The sequence below is a fragment of the Centrocercus urophasianus genome, unplaced genomic scaffold, assembly GCF_019232065.1.
Source record: "Centrocercus urophasianus isolate 14NV4802_14NV808 unplaced genomic scaffold, USGS_Curo_1.0 seq_10, whole genome shotgun sequence".
In the NCBI taxonomy this organism is placed as follows: domain Eukaryota; kingdom Metazoa; phylum Chordata; class Aves; order Galliformes; family Phasianidae; genus Centrocercus; species Centrocercus urophasianus.
The window spans coordinates 89771212-89793181 of record NW_024884142.1 but is presented as its reverse complement, the minus strand read 5'-3'; the positions used below and the strand labels follow the sequence as shown (position 1 = coordinate 89793181).

The following is a 21970-nucleotide window of genomic DNA, read 5'->3' as shown; positions in this document are numbered from 1 at the left end:
ACTTGCATTAAGGTAACAACATCAAAATATGGTTTACATGTATATATATGCATACATCATACTCTAATGTATATATTTCAAAACAAATAGGTTCTTATCATAGTTACCAACTCCATTTACTATGCCACCTTTCAGCAGCTGCAACAGCCATGTAGATATTTAAAGGCAGCAATAGACATAAGCATCTTGGATCCAGAATATAGCCTCAACTAAGGGCAAACTAATAAAGATCTGTACATGCAGTGAGTTTAGCATGTGCAGCTACATGAATAATGAACATCACCATCACTCCGGTAGGAAAACCAAAACACAGATATTAGATATGTGGTAATTTCAAGCATGGGAAAGAAGAGGAAGAGAGAGGAGAAAAAGGGAACAGAAAACCTTTTACAGTTCAGAATGAAGCCTAAAAGATCAAGGAGGAAAAGCCATCACTTTGTCATGAGAAGTTCTTTTATCCAGCCTATCTTGTTAAACCACAGCCTATATGTCACTGACATCGCACATTATTTTTCACAAAATGCTCTTCACAGGATCATGGAATCTCTAGATCACTGGAAGCCAGGAGATGCTTCTTCTTAACCTTTCAAGAACTTTCTCTATTTGCCCCCTTTATTTGTCAGTAACCTCCTGACTGATCACTTCCAATTTGCAAGTGCATGCATGCTCAAGTTGGTTTCCTTTTCCAGCAGCACCTATCTACAGCTTCCAGAACAGTGTGTGCTGTAATACCTTTCTCATACTGGTTTCCTACTTAATCAAATACACTCAAATATTTCTTAGTGGAATATATATTTTCTCTCCAATGCAGGTAGAAAAGCATTTTATACAACTCTGACAGGTGAATTATATCCATATCTTTGTTCTCTTTATATTTTCATATCATATCACATAAAGAAATACAAGTACCAACGGTCTAGATTACAGCATTTCACAGAATTAAAAAAAATCTATCAGTGTAACATCTGACATCTTGCTCTGCTAATTTAATCTGAGCAGTCACTCATGAACTGAGAGCCAACACCTTTATAACTTCTCGTCCCCTTCTGAAGCTATCAACTGCAAGGTCAGCTTGCATAGAAAGTCACAACCTGGGAGACCCTAAGTCAACTTCTTCAGAAATAAGAGGTCAGAGGTGCGTGGTTGTGCAGCTATTTCATCAGTATTGATTTCAAGACGCCCACAGGCTACACAACAGACCACATTCCAAACAGACTGCCTCACCTCAGCTGCCTAGAGTTCCAAGTTGTCATTACATTAAGAAATAAGCTCTTGTTTTAAGAACAAGCCCTTTATTCTCCAAGGGTAGAGTTTCATCACCATTATGGTAAGATAATAGCTTCCATACAAAATGAAATTCAAGACCAAAATTTTATCTATATGACAGTCAATCACATTCTTAATTTGAGTTTCCATCATTTCTTACTGTAACAGGTAGAAGAAAGAGGAGAGACATAATACCAAACTGCCTGGTTGTGGAGTAGAACTTCAACCAGAAAGCACACACCAATTGCAGAAAGTCTGATAAATCAGAATTAGTCAAATTGATCTACTTCCTCAACAAGTTGGTCTCTACAAGAGGATAAATGAGACCTTTCCATCCCCAATGGGTTTTATCATGTCTGGTGCTCAACAACCAGCTCATAGACATTGGTGGGATAGGATCAAGTCAGAGCTGAACACCGGCTGCCAGCAATGGGAGAGTGGAAAGCAACAGAGAAGTCAAAGCAATGGCCTAAGTAGTGACAGAAACTTAAGCCATTAAAGAGCCAAGTGGATTTACCATACAGAAACCTTATCTTACCTTCTTAAGGAGCAGTTAGATTACATTACGGCAGCCTAGTCTTTCATTGACACCTGCATTTCTCCCTGGTTGCCTCCCACAGAAAAGACTGACTGGTGTTTCTTAGAACTCCAAAGGTGAAACAAAGCATTAAAAACATTGGCAAATACCATTCATGAAAACCTAGTAACAAGGCAAACAGGCCAGTATGACTTCACAACAATCTGCTTAAAGGCTGGGCTCTTCAGCAGAAAGGCAGAGAGAACTTGTTTCACTCTTCTCCAGAAGGCGAGAGGCTTTTGCAGTTGCCTGGGTGCAGCTTTAATGAGTTCTTCACTGAGTGGATGATACCTAGATATTGCACCATCCTATTAACAGCAGTAACAGCCTAATGGACTGTGGCTCCTATAGACAAACTGACAAAAGAAACCGCAGTGCCTCACCGCCTTACATAAGCTGATGTAGGTCTTCAGAAGTAGGGAATGAAAGTACCAGTTTCACTCCAAGATCCCAGCAGGATCTTTGCAGGGACAAGATCAACAAGTTGCTATCCAGAAAGGTGCTGAATAAGAATCCCTGAAGCCATAACAGTGCTGCACTATTTCTCTGCCTCATATAAGTTACTCCGTGCCCTCAAAACTACAGAGTTTGGGCATTACTGCTGCAAGAACAGCCATGAAATGCTGGTCCTGATACTTCTAAAGTCGCATCTCTGCTCTAAGCACTGCAAGACAAGTAAAGTATGTCCTTGTCAAACATGGAATTTACTAATAGGCACAGTAAGTTAATTCCAAAAATGATGCGAAACTGTTGTGTTACAGTTTTACAAGTGGCTTTACCCACAGTTAGGAAATTTCCAGAAACCACTAAGGTGGGTATGAAACAGTGAAGCAGATCTTTATAGCTTACTATTCACTGGGTGAGAACATAAGCAAAGCAGGTTAGCATCAAAGCACAGTGCTTCTTGTATTTATACCGTGCACATCCCATACATTTAAACTCACTACAAATCAGATCTTTGTTAATAAAAGTCTAAGATCACACAGCAAAATCAAGTCTACAGATAGTTTGTTGGGCTTTTTTTGCTTTGTGGTCCTCTTGCTGTTGCAAAAGACAAAGCCTGCTCTCAAAGCCTGAATAACATTTATCTGAGCCTTTGACGTATTATACACAAGTCATCTTCATGTGGTAAATGGCACACGAGCATCTCTCAGAAATCCCAAACAGCAGAATGGAAAAAAAAAAACAAAAAACCCACCAACCTTGAAAACACACCACCACAAAGCTTTCAAAGAGTTAATAATTTACATCACATATATCTCCACGTGCAACCTCTGATGACATCCAAGAGCACTCCCAAAACTAAATGTATAAAACATCTTGCAAAATTAGTAAATGAAATCAAGCTATCAAATTTGCAATATTTGAAGTGGCACAATGCACCTAGTTATTAGAGAATGGGAATAAGCCCAGGCTTAGCCACACTGAAATCATGCTTATGCAACCTTTCATAATGATTTCCTCACCAACAACCAACCAGAGATTTTTAATGGAAATTTTTACTTGCAAAGTATTTCTACAATAGTCTTCTAAATCTAATAGGATCGATGATTAAAACTATTGAGGAAATCTTCTCCAAAAAAGAATGATGTATCAATTTTCATAACTAGTTATGTAGTAGTAATTTTCATAACTCTTAGGTAAAATGCCTGGATAAAGTTTTTGTTCTTGTTTTTAGTGCTCTGGTAATAATTCCTGTTCCTTTCGCTCTTTCTACTGGAAAAGGGATTAATTGAATTTTAAGGAAAAAGCTGAACACAGCATTCTCAGACTTGATTCTTCTTCAAATTATGAACAGGAAGGAATAGCAACTGAGCTGTCAAAACCACTGAGGGAAGGTAAACCACTAAACAATGCAAGGCAACCACTAAAAGGGGCAAGGCTCAAAAAAAAAAAAAAAAAAAAGGATTTATTTTGCATTTCTTTTTCAAGCAGCATAGACATTACACCCCTGGAAATATTCAAAACGGTGTAGGTAAACTTGGTGAAAATGAAGTCATTAATTCCTATAAAGCTGTAGCAAGTATCTAACAGACTCACAACATAGCCCCAAGTTCATCATCATAGCCAGATATTAGTGCAACAAATGGCCAAAGTCCGCAGTGGAAGCCAGTAGCATGCACCAAGCCAGAACAACTCACCATTATTTTAGAAAAATGGGAAAGCTGAACACAACCAGTGATTTTGGGTGGCGTATAGCAGTGAGGTATTCCTTGCGTCAGTAAGAGAAATTCATTTGAAATCCCTCTCTTCCCCCCTTCTGGTATTTACCTCTTCCCTCTCAAGTTTCTTTATTCTCTGCACAGTAAGAAAAAGCAGAGCGTACGTTATGCATAAATTCATGACAGAGAACACTGTTTTAGAACAAAGCTCCCTTGCGTGGGTGCATGTCTATAAAATAAAAGGCTTTGTTACTCTACTGAGTACGTATCCACAGCCAGGAATCAAATCAGATCTCAAAACTTTATTTTGACAGCTACACGCAGTTATATTTTCACCAGAGGCTTGACTTCCACATTAATACCTAGATTTTAGTGATATCATCACAAGATGAATCAAAACTGGCATCTGAAGCAAAAGTAGTATTAGTAATAGCTAGGGAGGAGAATTCTCATCTCTGAAATCGGTAATTTATTTTAATTACTTTACAAAGTTACCAACCACAGGGAGAAATGAGTCTGTTCCCAACTCATATTAAGAAACTGTCCCTTTATGATACAGAATTGCTCAGCTCTACATAATAATTATTTTGTGTTGCACAGCAATATTAGATATCCCTTCTCCAGAGGAAGCCTGCAAATACTGTTGGTGTTACACTTTTAGAAGTTAGAGAAAATAACCTGTAGCAATGCTGCCAGCTTGTACAAACTGCTGTAAACAACAGAATCCAACCACCAACACAAACGTGTTACGAAAGAATCTGCTCCATCCTTTGCAGAATCAGAAACGCAACATTTTCTCTGCGCTACACATTAATTCAGTTTATTAATTGGAAGACTGCACAGTGCAACGTGAAGTTTGATGCTGCAAACAACCCTTATATATCACGCGAACGTTTTGCACCGTACTACGGATTTATGGCATGAAAGACTTTGATTCCGCATAGCCCTATCTGTCTTTCCTACAGATGCACCCCCATAGGCACTTCAATGTTATATAAACTCCTTAAGAGATGAAGATTATTCTGTAACTTCCCCAAATCATCCTCCTTTAAGCAAGCATTACCTAACAAAGATGCATTATGCAGCTCAGAAATACATTAGATTCCTGGGTTTCTACTAGATGCAAGCATAAAAGAATACCTGCTAAGTATTTTCAGATATTAAATAAAGACAAGCAAAGCTGGATAAGTGCAAAAGGGAAGGATAACTGGCATCAAGTAACAGGTGCCTGACTGTACATAATTCAAAGTCAGGCTTCAAACAGGGTGCACAGCCTTCCTGGCAAAATGGAAACGCCGCTTTGCACCTCGCTGTGGAAGTTACCCCTAGGAAAGCGGCTTCAAACATCTGCGCCAATTACACACATACACGGGCAACCCAGGCACCGCATCGAGAGACCATTCAATTCATCTGAAAGAAAACAAACCAGAGCCTTCAAAGGTGAGCCTGCTTTTTTTTTTCTTTTTTTTTTTCTTAAAAAAAGAAAAAAAAAAAAAAAAAAAAAAAAGAAAAAAGAAAAAAAAAAAAACACAAGAAAAATAACCCACAAGAAAGTTATACTTCACTACACAGAAACATTTGTCACGCCGCCCAGCACTGACAAAATCCGGATGCACTCAGAAACTACAAGGAGCCTCACAGCTGGCAGCGAGGATGAGGAGAAGAATTCGATCCCCAGTCGCACACGCACGCACACCCATAGGAAGTCTCACACACGTACAGACAGACAGACGTATGCTTGCAGACGTCCTCCTCCTCCGAGGCCGGGGCCGCCGGAACCTCCCGGAGCCCACGGCGGGCGGAGCGGGGAGCCCAAGGTTACGGCCCGGAGCTGTGGAGCCGCTCCCAGCGAAGGACGCGATGCCGCCCGCCGCCCCCAACGGCCGCCCCGCGCGCAACCCGCCGCCGCCTTTTACCTCAGCCGCCGGGGCGCACGCCGCCGCCGGCCCCGCCGCGCCGCGCTGCGCAGGGTGGCCGGGGCCGCGCCGAGGCGACGACCTCCTCCTCTTTCCTCCTTCTCCTCCTCCGCACACTCTGCCTGTGTGTGTGCAGCCCGCCCGCCTCGCAGCGGCGGCGGCGGCTCCTCCTCTCTTCCCTTCCCTTCCCTCCCCTCCTCCCCCGCCGCCGCCGCGCCCGGCTCGGCCCCCGCAGCGCGCAGAAGAGCGGGAGGGAAACGGGGAACCCCCACCGCCGCCGCCTGGGAGAACGGGGCTGAGCCGGACCCCGTTCCGCACCCTCGGCTGCGGCCGCCGCCGCCACCTCCTCCGCCCGCCGCCGCGCAGGGCCGCGGGCAGCGCATGGCAAGTGGGCGGCGGGGCCGCGGGCGCGGAGCTCCGCCCGCGCCGCCCCCACGCACGGCCGTGCTCAATTCTTATGGAGCACGCAGGCATGTGTATGTATATACACGCATACGCCTCACAGACTGTCTGCGTGGGCGGTGTTTCGACGAGGATGCCCGTGCCGGCGTGACTGTGTTTACTACATGTTTTTAAAGGCGATTGAATGGGCGTGAAAGAAGCCCCCCCTCCCCGCGTTCCCTGCTGCGGCCGGGCCTTCCGAGCTTGACAGGAATGCACCGCCGGGGAGAATAAAGACTGGGGAGAGGGGTGGTGGAACCCCGGTTCTCTCAGACTGAGGGGAAGGTTTGCAGACAGCGTTACCATACTGCAGGAGCCGACTATCTGAGTCCACAGATGATCATGAAAGAAAGGGTCCAGGGTGAAAAGCGCCTCGTAAAGTCTTCTGTGGTAATCTTGAGTTCTGGCCGTGCCTTAAATCATGCTGTGAGGTCAGCTGCCTTTTTATATCGTTATGATTTTTCTTCAAATTCTTGTCTCCAAATTGCAGGGGGACCACTTGAGGTTCATTTGAAGCAAGAAGCAGCTCGGCTTGCTTGGCCTGTGTTGGGTCCCTCTGGGTGCACCCACAGTCAGGAATGTGGGATCCCCTCTGCAGATACCCTGACTGCAGACCACTGCCACGTTGCTGGCCGTGTAACACCCTGCTCCCTGTGCCACTGTTTGCTGTCATTGCGTGCCCAGTGACAGTTTTCCCTCCCTCCTCTGGCTTTTTGTGACAAGTCTTTTCCTCCACATCTAGAAAAAACATAAACGCCCACAAAGACAAACAAAGTGCAGAGTTTTACAACCAGAGCAGGTTCCTTGTCTGCAGCCACCCTTTTGGACTTTATCATTAGCAAACTGCTGAGGTTGGCCTCACAGGGCTTTGGGCTGGGCCACCTGAAAGTGCCACTGACACCAAACCTCTGATAGCACTTGGGAGTAAGAAAGGATGGCTAACCCTGCTTGGGGACATGACCTGGGGTAAACTGAGGAAGCTGTGGAGAAAGAGCTGAGAAATCAAGCATAGAAAAACTAATTTTGCTAGATTGTCATAAAGGTGTTGAACTGCCATGAACTACTCAGTGTGACAGCACAGCAGCAGGCACTTCCATGGACAAATGACAAAGTTTATATCATTCTGTACCACAAACTACGAAGTTCTAGCATGAACTCTATTGGTGCTAAATGCTGTACCACGATACGATAGAAATTGTTCTGCCTCTGAGAGCTGACATGGTGCTCCTGGAGCTGCCATGGAAAGGAGGTGAAGAGAGCAAAAGCAACAGTGACACGATTTCTGGGACTGCCTATCAGCACAGCACACCTTCCCACTGAGACTTTTCTATCTCTGAGGTGTTATTCTAAGCGGATGTTTTTATTTGCTTGTGTCTACTCAATTAGAAATTCCTCACAGGCATGGTGGTAAAAGTAGGTATTCAGAAATATATGAAGGGAAATGAGCCTACAGATAAGGCTTAGGTAAGGTATATTGTGCCAAAGGAAGAGCATAAAGAAAACACCAAAGGAACAGGAATGAGAAGTGCATGAGCTGGATGAATGGCAGAGCAGTAGTTATAGCCAGTGAGGTTGGAGGACATTAGATTTAACATGAGATGGACATGGGACTAGGGAAGAAGGGTTTGTTTGTCATTCCAGGAAGTGCTTGTCTCTAAATAAATGAAATGGATACATGACAGAGCACTGAAACAAATTGCCAAGAGAAGCTGTGGAGTCTCCTTCTATGGACATGAATCCAAGATTCATCTGGATGCCTACCTGTGCAACCTGTTGTTGGGTACATGCTTGAGCAGTCGGGATTGGACTCAATATCTTGAGGTCTCTTCTAACTGCTGGGACTCCATGATTTGCGTGTATAGATATGAAGGTGTACATACCCTTCATGTCTTTTTCATAGCTGTTGGTGATGAGTGACATGTATTTTTTATTGGTTTTGGAGTATGTTAATTGTTATAAAAGATAAAAGTAATAATGACAATTATTTTAATTCTGATGACGTATAATGACTTACTCGCTAGCAAACACTATTTGACTCTCACTAGAAAACTTGTGTGGTTTGAGTTCAGGCCTCTAGAGCTTGCAACAGCTCTAAGTGTAGGTAGTATTCTGGTTCTTAATGGTATCTGCCTTTTCTCATAATTTCTTCTTCACCCACAAGAATGGCTTCTGCGTGACAATATGCCATGGTTGATCTATGCAAGGACGTTTTATTCCAGGATTAAATTCAGGCCTATTATCTTTTTAAAACCACACACACACACAAAAATAGAAAAACTAGAGACTTGAAATGTTTAAGTAACCACTTGAAATGCAGACAAGGAGTATTATCTCAGAATTAATGAAAGTACAGTTTCTTTACAAAAGACCCTACTTTGTTCTCATGCACATTCTCTGAAGTCACTTACATGACCTGATGTCTCTCATTAGTTGAAAGTAAGGTGGTCAAAGGAAGTTATCAGGGCTGTGGCTCTGCAAGAATACTGCAGGTACTGACAGTGTAAGTTTTAACAGCAAGTGGACTTTGCATCTGAAGGAATGGAAATAAGGCCATACAGAGGATCAGAGAGTCTCCCATGGAGCCTTAAGTGATAGGGTCAGCCCACAGATCTAGGTCAATTCCAGCTTTACAAGTTTTGTTGTGCTACAACTTTGTTTATAAACTAGACTTCTAAACAAGCTGCAACTGATGATGACACTTTCATCCTTGTTTCTCCACCAATATCCTTGTGACTTCAGCAGCGCTTCCAATGAATTGAGGAAAAAAATGTGTGACTTAACCAGTTTGGAGTAAGTTAGGAATGAATCTGGGAACTTCAAGCTTGTTCTTAAATTGAGTTGCTGATTTGCTGTGGACAAGATACAGATGTTCCATTTCTTTTTCATCCTTGCAAAACATTAGTATTTTCCTCACTTGGAAGGACTTCTCAGCGCAGGACGTTTTTCAGTTCTTGTGTTGAAAGATTACATGTAAAAGTCTGTCAGTGCTGAAGATGGCACCTTGGCAATTTAGAAGGTTTAGGAAAAGGTGAGCAGTGCTAATAATTCACATAAGTTGAAAACATAGTGCTGCAGGAAATACAGTAGAAGAAGATGTAACCTCTGAAGTGATTAGCTGAAGCAGATAGAATTTAATATGGCTGCCTCCATGGGAGGTAGGAAGCCACACCACACAATTGTGTTGTCTAAAAATTACAGCTTTCCTCAAAGAAATTAGCTCAATCAGAAAAATTACCAAATGCATTCTTTGATAGGTTTGTAAAGTCACTGGAGTCTTCCATTTTCATTTCTTACCTAACATCAGAGTGCAAGACACTTCAGAACCACAAACCTACTATGTGTCAGAATATCCACACAAATGAATTTGTTTTTTGTTGTGGGTTTTTTTCAGGTTCTCCTAAGGCAAAATTTTCATTGGTTATCACCATACTCAGTGACTGAAAGTGTGGATTAGATGTAGAAATACGGTAGGTATGTAAAGTTCAAAAATTCAGTGAGAACATGGAAGCTGTAGTTGTTCTCTATTAGCTCACAGTTAGACAAGATCCATATAGCCGGTGTTGACCTACCATGCGTTGTTTTTCCTACCGATTTATACCACCTCTTGATCTGATCATTAACTTCTTTATTTCTAAGCCTAGATGTTTCTGGTAGAAATATGTTGACATGAAATACTAAGAAACATTTTGTCTGCTTAACAAAGCATAGTTAAGCAGTCAGCTCAGAACTGGCAACACAAGGCATTTTTCCTCAAGCACAGTCTTCAGCACATCCAAGCTTTAGAGGACATTAGTTATTTTTTTCAACACTCATCTGCTGTCATCCTGCACATTGCACAAAAACTGCTTCCTATGTCACAGGTAGTACTTGGGGATGACCACTCTGCCTTTGGTTCCTACTGGAACCTGCATTAGGATGATGGCTCAAACTGATACTCCTCATGATACAGCTTGATTACCCTGGGCTCAGTGCTGTGCACAGTAGCTACAGTGCTTGTAGCAACAGGACTTCTGTTCTGCATGCTGGAAATCCCTGGAAGGACTTCTGCCAAAGGGCTCTACCCAATGTGTTATCATCTGCCACTAACAGTACTGTGGTTGATATTGATGGGTAAATCTCTGGTCAATAGCCAAAGCATCCACTTACATCAATGTTTTTTCCAAGTCTTATATTGCAGCCAAGTCTGTCTATCTTTAACGCAAAAGGCAATCTTGTAGTTAGTTATTCAAGAACTCAATTGCAGATTGAAGAAAAAATGCATTGATTTTTTGTCTTCTTTAAAAATATATATATATATATTTGTGTGTGTGTGTGTGTGTGTGTGTGTGTGTGACAAAGTCAAATAATTGTGGTTAAAATGCCTTTTTTTTTCCCCCCATAACTCTTTCTTGAGCATTGCTGAACCATTTTATTGCAGCCTGAGGTAGACAGCAAGCTTGGAATATTTTAGTCAGGGCAGTTAAAATTTTGGCAAAAAAACTGAAAGTGCGAGGCAGTTTTAACTGTAGATGTCACTACCAGCTCTCCCTTGCAAAATGCTTGGCTGCACAGGTATTTTGGTTAGACAGGACACAGCATAATGGGAGAGATTTTCCTCTGAAACTTTCATTTTTTGCAGCATATTTTTCAAGATTTTTCGCTTTCCACATCTGTGAATACCATCCTGTTCCAGACCATTCATGATTCTGATCATTTATGTCAGCTATGATACACTTGTGCTGCAGACGCACGCCATACCAAGTGCTTTGATATAGAAAAAAACTGAAGTTGCCTTATTAAGCATTAGCTTGCTTGACAAACAAGATCTCTTCCAGTATCTTATCCCTGATTCATAATGAAATAAAATAATCTCTGTTAATTAGCTTCTTCCTAGGCTTTTCAGGAAGCTTAGACACATTCAAAAACACATGAATAGGAACAAGTGGGAACATAAGGAATGTTTCTCCTCTGCCTACGACAAAATATTAATGACAAGCAATGCAATTATTGTTTTTGATGTCTTACATATTAAATTGAGTGAATATTACTGCTCAAAAGCATGGTGGGAATCTACTCAGAATACTAAATAGTCTCCTCATTGTATTGCAACATATTTGTCTTCAGTCTTGGACTCCAAATCTACTGAATGCAGTAGAACAGAAACATGTGGCTAGAGAAGACTTCTCTAGAATTTGGATTATGCAGCAGAGACAAAAACAGAGCTTTCATGATAACCAACTGTAAGAAATCTGTGCTGAGAACTTCGTTAAGTATGAATGAAAAATGCAAAGATTTGTTAATTTAGGATTTTCCAGACTGAAGGGAGAGTTAAACCCTAAAAGAGGACAAAGTAGTCCAATCTGTGAATTTTTCTGGTTGATTTTTTAGTTTAGCTGTTGCCTGTTCCCTGTTTTCAGTACCATTAAAAGTTATTCAACACCCAGTATTCTGATATCTCCATACTTGTCATTTGGTTTATTATAAAATGTATGGATAGGAAATTAAGCAGGAAATTTGAAGACGCTCACTAAGAGCATTAGCAGCAAGTACTTGCAGCAGCTATGCAATTGGCACAGTGAAGAATAGAGACCCTTTAGTCTGTTGTTTTTCAAGATTTTATCACGGATTATACGATGTTCTGCTTGCAATAGAAGCTTCCTTCCAGACCTATGTCAAATTATACAGAATCTTCTCTGTATTTTCTTTTAAATTTTCCAGAAAAACTGACTTAACTAACAACACTACCTTGTATTTCTCTCCTGTTGGCATACCTTTGTGTTCTTCCTTTTCTAGGGCTTAGGTTTTTTTCTCTTTCTCAAAACTTCCCTGAGAAATTGTGGCGTGATATCATCGGTCTTACTGAAGTGCAGTCAGCCTTGATGTCATCTCTGTCATTTGTGTGGTCCAAGTCTAAGAGCACGTAGAGCACGCAGTTGCTTTCCATGCTGCACCAACATCAGAGATGTCCCTTGAAAGTGACATTGTGAGTGTTCAGGCTGTGACTCTGGATAGCAAACAAGGATCACATCAGCAAACTGCCTGAACAGCCTTGGTATTTTAATTCTGCTGTTGCTTGACACATTTTTCCTCTGGTACCACTGCAAAAGTTAGTGACGTCAAAAGGACTTGACTGTTTTTCTCCATGAAGGTGTGCAAGCCCACTGGGAGTCAGCCAAATGTATTTTGTATGACAGCAAGCATGAGTTGTTCACCCTGTTTGACAGTCAGTGACAAAGCACAAGGCTGTCTGCTGGCAAAGAGGGACACTGGAAAGGACAGTGCAGGGCACCTCTATGCCAGAGAGGCCTGAATATGTTAATGCCACCTACTGCTGAGCCATCTGCAGGTTATTACATGATAGTGACTTGATGGACAGTGACTTATTAAAAAGAAGTCCCACCATATCCACTGCACAGGCTTAAGCGCAGTTCCTGCTGTGCTGCTTTTTATCTACTCACCTGATTATCAGCAGTTGTTTTTAATTTATTTACTAGCAGTGACACATGGCAGGAGTCCACAAATGCAGAAGACAGCAGCTGGTTGAGCCCCAAAGGAACCACTTTTAACAAGTAGACAACAAGCTACACTTTGGTAGGTGCAGAGCAGGCTGGTCACTTGAATGCTAATACATCTGCTTTCTGCAGATGTTACTGTGGTAGGGGCAGCGAGAATGTGGCATTAATGCAACCTACTGAGGAACAGTGGGACAGGGTTACAGGAGGTCCCTTTTAAGCACAAGCAACTGCAGTTACCGGTCTTCTCCTTCTTTTTGATATGAATAGTTGCCACATCATCTTCTTGAGTAGCTAAGCTACAGATGAGTAATTCTGAGTGATTTGTCTATTGTCTAGTGTTGAACAGAGATCAACTCTGCAGTATCTCACAATGGTTAATACTGTTACTGATCCCAGAGGTACTAGGGTAACTAGAAGGCTACCAGTGGCTTTAAAACAAATAAAAATAAATTGTTGCATCTCTTCTCTACATTAATGGTCCTTAAACCTGTATCTTGATGTACAGTAAGCAACATGTTCTTGCTGAGGAGTGGGCAGTAATTTCCACCATCAGGCCAGTGACAGACAACATCACACGGACAACAAGCTGTACAAGAAACAAAATGTGATGGCCTTATTAGCAGCCTTAATCAGTCAATGGCCTTCTCCTCAAGCTGCATAACAGGATTTTATCTCCTGACCCTTAAGAACTTACACTGGATGGGCTTGAAGGAGCCTGAGAAACACTGTGGTGATTGCAAACAGCAAGAGCTGAGACACAAATGAAGGTGCCCACTTCCCTCAAGTACAGACATGCTATCAGAGGCATATTTCCAATCTTTGTGCCCACCATTGCCTCATAGGGCTGTTTTTCCCCTGATTTTAGAGAACAAGATATTTCCTGCTAGCCAAGTCGATCCCAGGTTGAAAACTCAACATGACTAGCCTCAGAATATATTCAAAACAAACAGTAAACACTGCTATTTGTGTTTCCATCTTAGTCATCCTCCACTCATCCTCGCTTTCCACCATCTGCTACTACAATCTCTAACTCCAGACAACTTCCTGAAAAGGAAGGATCTCTACTTGTGGGGCAGTGAGTCTACCCAGCGGCACTGAGGGATTTGCAGGCACACAGCCAGGTGTGTGCCAGCTGCCTTCCTTTTCCAAGCACTGCCAGAAGCAGGTGAAACATGCATCAAGTCACCTGGCCTCAGCAGAAGTTAGAGACAACGTGCAGGAGATGTTAAGGAAGTGAACTTGGGCAGATAAATTACCGGTGCAATTTCACTAGTTTCACCAATTCCAACAAGGATGGATTTGGTCCAAGAAAACAGCAAGAACATGACCCTTCACAAAGTCAGAGCCAGGGAATCAGCATTATATGCTACAGCTCACATTTACAGTTCTGCACATGCACTAGGACATTAGCTCTCAATTGCTCATCTTCAGTTCTCTAACTTGGTAGTATCACTTCTCAGACTGAAACCCTAATGAATGCTTGCCAGTTCTTGTAAGCACACTAAATTTCATAATTTAAACATGTTTTGAGGCTCCAGAGAAAAAAAATGTACATCAGTGAGTACCAGCCATCTGGAAAGCTTTAGAGTCTTATTTTGCTCATTTGTTTGTTTGCTGCTCAGTTACAACAGTACTGGAAGTGTAATTTTTTTTTATTTTTTTTTTAAATTATTATTATTTTTTTTTTTATTTAAGGTTACAGCTTGGGTTTTGACTACCAAATGAAAACATAGCTCATGCAGGAATAATTCACTGCTTTGAAACGTAAATGATTTCTGAATGATAAATGAGGTTTGTAGTTGTGCCTATACCATTATGAACTGTTAATTCTTCCTGATGCTGCTTGCAAAATTCCATTTTTCTCCTCCCTCCCAAGTTGCAAATGAGGAGTAGGATCTTGAAATTAGGGTAGAAAGGAAGAGACAGAAGCAGCCTCACCAGTCAGCTAATCAAAAAAAATTATTGGTCACAATATATATAAGCATTTTTAAAGCTTCAAAATAAAAACTAGGAGCCAACATGTCAGCTTCTGATACTGAGAAGATCTCAGCTGCCCTCAGACTGTGGGAAGATTGGGACGCATTGTTATGGATTACAGAGGATGTCAATCACATTAGAAGAGTATGATGCTATAGACCCTTGTCCCATGTTGTTTTGTTGCTTACAGCCATAAGCACTTCTTAAGCTACAGGAGATGAGGTACAGATGTGAGCAGAAAAACAATCTGAGAGATGAAGCTCTGTCACAAGCTTGCACTGTCAACACACTGTCATGCATACCAGGCACCCCTCAAAACAAGGAAGGTTACAATCATGAAGGCAACATTTTAACTAACAGGATTTCAAGGTGTTAGTATAAGCAAAAAAAAAATTCAAAATACCAAGTAATTCTTGAGTTCCTAAAGATCAATTAGTGTTTTCTGTTCTACGCAGCTACAAAGCTTGTCCATAGACTAGAAGACTGACACCACTCCTACTGAGGTCCAGTATAGGACAGTACAGTGACATTTCATAATATAACAGCAATGACAAGTAATTACAGAATCAGAGGGGTTGAAAGTGACCTCTGCAGATCATCTGCATCATCCACAGCTAAAGTAGGTTCCCTAGAGTCAGTTAGCTGAAGTTATTCCACATACAAATGATACAGATGTTTAATAATAATAATAATAATAATAATTTCTAGATTGTTTCCAGTTATGGCCAGAAAATTCCTCTTTTAAATATTCTCCTAAGGTCAGTATTTTTGATCACACTATGTAAATCTAGGCTTTGACTAAGAAAACCTGCATTGTTTGAAATTATAGATACAAAATGCCTTCTAAAGATGTCCTTTAGAATACATAATGATCCCAGCCTGGGTTGCACAGTAAGTTTAATACTGCAGTGTGTGCCAGCTCTGCCTGTGTACAAAATCAAAACAGCTTTAAATAATAATAAAATAAATAAATAATAAAATAATAATAAAATTGGGTTATTCCTTCCACACTCACACCTATTTTTTTTATTTATTTATACTTGCTGACATTAGTTTATGTATCATGTTATTCATTTCTTAACACATGCTTTTAAGTGTTACATAATTTTGTTTAGAGAACAAACAATGAGAAACGGATTTGAAGTGTGTGCTTTGACTTAAAAAAGCAAAACTAAACAACAACACAAAACACCTACAATTTTCAGTGTCTTCAGTGTCAGCCCTGCCAACATCAAGGATGGTGAACAAGGCCTAAAGTGAGAGAGTAAGTAGAATGCTATAAATTAGATTGCCTCTCAGGACTGTCATTTGTTAAACGGGATCACAAAACATCATATAGATAGCGGAACAGCAATAGCATTTTTAAAAGTAAAAGACAACTTGCATGTTCCTAATACCTTAGCATTACCTTAACAGGAAGGACAAGCTGATATTATTTTTTGTAACTGACGCTTCAAGTATGATTGTCCCCATCACTTAAAGAAAAAAGAGCAGAATGAACTGAAGATCAGCTCCAGATTCAATTGTATCATCACCATATAATTGCTGCTACCAGGGACAGGGGAAATCTCTGTGTATGGAGGCTCTTTGCACAGAGTTAAAACAGACATTCTTCATCTTTCTTCCCCAAGCATGTTTCCCAGAAAACAGAGGAGAATGGAGAAAAATAATTAGAACCTCTACCTTTCAGCAGATGGATAATCTACAAATTCACCTAGCCTGAATACGAACACAACCATAAACATTGGCTTTTCTTTTTCCTCGCCCTGATAAAGGCTTAGTATTTCCTGTGAGTGCTCTCCACAATGATGAGGATCTCTTATGCTAACGGCCAGCACATGCCATGATTTCTGGACAACACGGACGTAGTGATAGTGGGTGTTTGTTTTGCTTTCTTTTATTTTTTTATGTTGTTATGTTCTTTTTGTTTGGTTATTTTGAGTTACCTACCTAAATGAGAAAACAGAGTCATAAGAATTGAACACAAATATAGGCGTGGAGGGAGAAAGACTAATACAATAAAGATAACTTCTGTGGAAAAAGAAAGCAGCGCAAGCAGATGAAGGAGAGAACATAAAAGAAAGAATAATGACAAGGAAGAGGACATGGTAGAAAATAAGAGTTAAAATATGCTACATTAAAGCAAAAGCAACAATCTGCTATATAAAAAAAAAAGAAAACAGAGAAGGAACAAAATAGAAAGGAAGACAAAAATACACAAATTTATTCCAAAGATAATTAATAGGCTGATAAAATGGCAAATATAGAACAAAACTAAATGTCCTTTAAAAGGCAAGATATGTCCTTGGAGGAGATGGCAGCAGAGTTACCTTTCCATTCTCTCTTCCCCACCCCTCCAGCAACATCTCAGGCGAAAACTGTAGGTGTTGAGTAAATTTTTAATAGAGAGCATAAATGATTTACATGCTCACAGCAGTGCATCCCTCCTTCCTCTAATATCAGTTAAATTCTTTCACCAAGTATCAAAGCCTTGATCGCCAGCATCACTGCTGTAAATAACGCTAGTCCTTTATTTCTTCTGTACCTTCTGATATTTCTTTACTCACTGTCAAGCTCTAATTGAGAAATTTCTCTTAAAAATGTATTTTAGTGGAACATGGATACCTAATCTAAAAAAATGTTTATACCCTTAGGAGGAATAAAGAACAACTGTTAACATTTGCTTGATTCCAGAATTAATATTTGTATGATCTTACATCTGAAGCTGAACACACATGAATGCTTTTGGGTGTAGCATAATAAAGAGGTGGTTGCTAATCTTAGCAGCACCTCATGTAGATTAGACATTATAATTGATGCTTACAGAACAAGACCCAGAGAAATTAATTTTATGTTGCTCCAATTTCGCTGGTTTAAATTAAAGAGTGACATGAACTCCCTCTGCCATGGGAAACAAACAAAAAAGTGCACATATTCATGCACAGCAGTTGTTTTTATTTGTTCTCTAAGAGAGGGTGGGCGTCTTACTACTGCTCAGGTTGAGCACTCCCTAGCTCAGTGCCCTGTGATCTAGCTGTATCAGACATGAGCCTCCCTCAGTTTCTTTAGGGTTATCACACTTCCCCTTGCACTCTCCTTCTCTTCTTGTACACCATCCTCCTCCAAGTATTCAATCTCCAGGATCTTAAAAAAAAAAAAAAAAAAACATGTGTGCACTGATGTCTCTTCCTATATTTCCAGTAGCATTTCACTCAACTATCTGGCTTCATGCAGAAAGCTGAGGAGAGGAGGACCTTAACTAAAAGACAAATACTGTTGTTTCTTTCTCTTGTTTCTTTTCTCATGAGCTTGCTCACGTGCCTTTAATGACCAACCTGGATAGACCTGCTGGCACCACACTGTGCCTTCAGTAAAGGAGACTGCCAGAGACAAATGGTACTGACAATTTATACTAGTTGGGCTGAAATTTATATATTGGGATAGATAACTGAAATAATCTGAATATTATATTATACATAGGAGACAATTGACTTTAGAGTCTATAGGCACAAGTGCAAGCAGTGTAAATCTTTATATCTCGAGAGCCAGGAACCTAATTCAACCAGAGCTCATCAATGAAAGCCTGAAGTAAATGGAGCAGCTCAAAGATTGTACTGAGGTACCTAGCATTAGCCTGCTTCTCCCCAAGAAGTATCTGTCCCCAAGAGAAGGCTCATGGCTTTGAATTGTGCCAGATTCAACACTCTAAAATACTCCTGACGTGAAATGCGAGAAACCTTCAAATCATTCAACTTAGATGGCTCAATGTACTGACTTCTCTGAACCATTTTCTCAGACATTTGTCTCTAGGCACTGTAGAACGCATCGAGTTGACTGTGTGAGGTTTGTAGTAGCAGAGCATCCAGAGCTAATTTTTCTCTCCCATGTTGCACAACAGCCATTACCGCAGTATAAGTTCCATATGTCAATGCAGATAAAGAAACCATGAAAAAGAGTTTAACTAAAACAAAAATAATTCAGATTCATAACAATCAATGAGCATTTGCAGGGCTGGTATGAAATCTTGTTTTAGCAACTCTGAATTAAAGCTGGCACATTCGAAACGCTCTAAAATTGTACTTATCTGGAAAGTCATAAAAGAGGGAACACCAATCACTAATGTTTGAAGAAAGGAAAGATCAGGTAAGAGGTTTTTGTGTATGGAATCCCCAATTAAATATTGGCAGAAAAAGGATGTGACAGAAGTAACAGCTGGGAAAAAGCTTTTAATCAGAACTCCTGGTTGTCTGAAAAAAGTGTATTTCTCCACTTTCTAAAGTTTGACTGTTTCTTTTTTTTCCCAGAAGTTATTGTGAAACTCTGTGGTACAGTTTTCATAGTCTACTTCAAGCCTTGAAAGAAACTTTCATTTTCCCAACTTTACTTGCTTCAAAAGATGTAACAGTAATAATCAAGTTCTCTTTGTGATCCTGCTCTCTTCTTTTATCATATCTAGGTAACCATAATTTGAATAAATTAGTATTTCTCATCTCTCTCTCTAATCATTTGGCCTACATTTTGATTCTGTTTTTATACAGTGATTCAGATGTTATGATTATCAAGATATGGAAGGAAAAGAAAAACTTGTTCTCATAGAATGAATAAATGGGCAATAATATCCTGTGCGATTTTCCATCAGGCCCGAAGAGACATCAGCATAGCTTAAACTGTTCTAAACTCTCAGGTCTCATCTGTGGATTTTTGAATTCTGTTCAGTTAATCCAATACAGGCTTTTAAGTTGTTGATGCTGATTAAAACAGGAGCAATACAGTATAAGAAAGTTTGTCCAAGAGTATTGAAGTAATAGTCACAGTCTGTCTAAACACACGGATACGGTTAGATGGTATATGATATGCATATATAATATGCTTCAGTACTTAATGTTCACATTGATGCAAGTAAAGATGCCCCAAAGGTCACTTTCACATAACTTCCTACTTCTTAACGTATCATCTGGAACACTGTTGGACTCTGTGGTAGAGCAATAATCTAATTACTGCTGCAAATCTTGTACTCTTTTGGTCTTGTCTTTATGCATACTGGAAATCAAGTGTATATGCAAACGCAGACCTACAGAATCACTGTGAACTACAGGCAGGCACTGGCATCACAGCAGTGGGCAAATGAATATTTATTGCAACTTGAGATAACTTCAGCGCAGAATGCAATTCTCACACTTGTATTCAGAAGTCACATGCACTGTGTCACACCAAGACAGATTGCAGAGCAGGGTGTTCACAGGGGATGCCCCAGCATCATAGGTCACACACCTTCATGTGTAGTGACCTTCCCGGTGAGAGCACAACTTTGTCCTTCCCCCAGGCTGTATTACCAAAGAATACCACAACAAAACAAACTAGAAAAACCTAGGGCTCGATATGTTCAGTGTATTAGAGTCAAGTTCATCCAAAAAAGTCTAAAACCAAGAACATTTTTCTGCCTTATACATATTTCTAGCTCAAAGTGCACATTTTTCTTTTGCTCTCAAATCCTTTCCTATTTATACCCTTCTTCAACAGCTGTCCCCTATTCCCTGTTGAACATCCATTTTCCCTTAAGATGGATAATTAATTTAGAACTCCAGGCAGTAAGACATAGGTGAGAAACCAGCTTTCCTGGTGTTGTCTTTCTTTTCTTAACCATTAAATTGTGCAATTCTGCCTAACGTTTGCATGAGAACAGGGGAATACATCCAAAATGAAAACCAAAGTGTTACGCTAGCATAATGAAACAGAGAAGGAATTCCAGATGCTGTATTATTCTACTGCAGTAGAAGTTCATCACTGGTTCTTAATATTGTAGAAGTGAAGAACTGTCAAAATGGAGCTTGATGAGCCGTATTCACTTAAGCAATCACATGCTTTCCCAAGTCAATAGTTTAGAATCGCTTTCTGGAATCTCAGATACAACAGTAGTACCTTGGAGAATTGTTTCTTACATTACAACAGACCATCCTCTTTGAGTTTATTTAAACATTTTGTACACGCGCCCTACTTTGCCATCCTGAAGACTGCTGGTTACCCAGTCAACCTCAGTCCATTTTTATTAGAGATAATGGCTACAAGTGGACATCTTGGTCTCACAAAAAAAAGTTGTTGTTCCTAAGGGAACAGCCTTGATCTTTTGTCTGAACTGATCTTAGGATGTTGCTGCCCCTTACAAAGAAACTCATCTTGTTTGACTGGATAAGAAAGGCAAAACTGGGGAAGACTTGAAGCCATTCTACTTTGACAATGGGTTGAAATCCTTGATTCTCCGAGGACCTATTATGTGAGATACTTTTTTCACTGTTCTTGACATCTTAGCACTCACAACAAGCTTCCCTTGACCTAAAGGAAGCTGAAAATATAAGCAGATACTGCAACAGAGTGCAGGTGTCCCAAGAACAGGCGACTGTATGTAACCAGGTACATACTGATAATTTTGGTTCTTCAGTGAAGATTGTACTGATTTCCAGTCATCAACCTAAGACTGAAGTCAAAGCCTGTTTTGTTTTAAATACATAAGAAAGGTTATTCTTAATGATGCAGTTCAGTTTGAGTAGTTTATTCCATACACATGCAAAGAGCGACTTCCGCCAGCCTACTTTTTGCATGATCTCCCTTTAGAACTAAAACCCCCATCACAACGGTGAGAAATATATTACCATTTCCCCATTGCCAATAATGTTGCAGTTTATAAAGTATTGATGCAAAAAGAAGCAGCTCATTTGTGGTGCTGTATTTCACTGTGAGCCTACTTTGTATTCTCTTTTAATAAAATCCAGGTGATTCTACCTTTCTAACGCAGCATGTGCTCACTGTCAGCTTTGTGTTTCGCAGACACTACAAGAGAAGCCTTGTGGAAATGGATTTGTGGACAAAAGCAGGAGAGGAAACTACATTTGCAGTTAATAAAAGCATCATTTGCAGATGTCCTGGCAGTGATCTCGGAATTTGGAAATACACATCTCCTTGTCAGGTAAGGCAGTTACAGTGATTATTTTTAATTATTTGTTTTTTTACTGTACAACATACTCTCTGTACAACGAAAGAGGAGCTTGCAAGCTGTGTTTAAAAAGAAGAGGGTTTGACAGCTACGACAGTAGTTAAGGGAAGATTTAAATGAAGTAATGTGTTTTTCATCTTTCATGTCTA

General features: G+C 40.4%; 1 protein-coding gene across 6 annotated transcripts in view; it reads right to left on the bottom strand.

Moving 5' to 3' along the window:
- The window catches only part of PLCB4 (phospholipase C beta 4), a 239374-nt gene that overhangs the window by 193634 nt on the left and 23770 nt on the right, over nt 1-21970 (bottom strand). Inside the window, exon 1 of one of the 6 annotated variants that reach the window (XR_006168828.1) lies at nt 3985-4102. The exons of the other annotated variants lie outside the window; for them this stretch is intronic. The gene's annotated coding sequence lies outside the window, so the exon portion shown is untranslated. Of the gene's footprint in view, nt 1-3984; nt 4103-21970 lie in introns of those variants that run through there. 6 annotated transcript variants of the gene reach the window in all.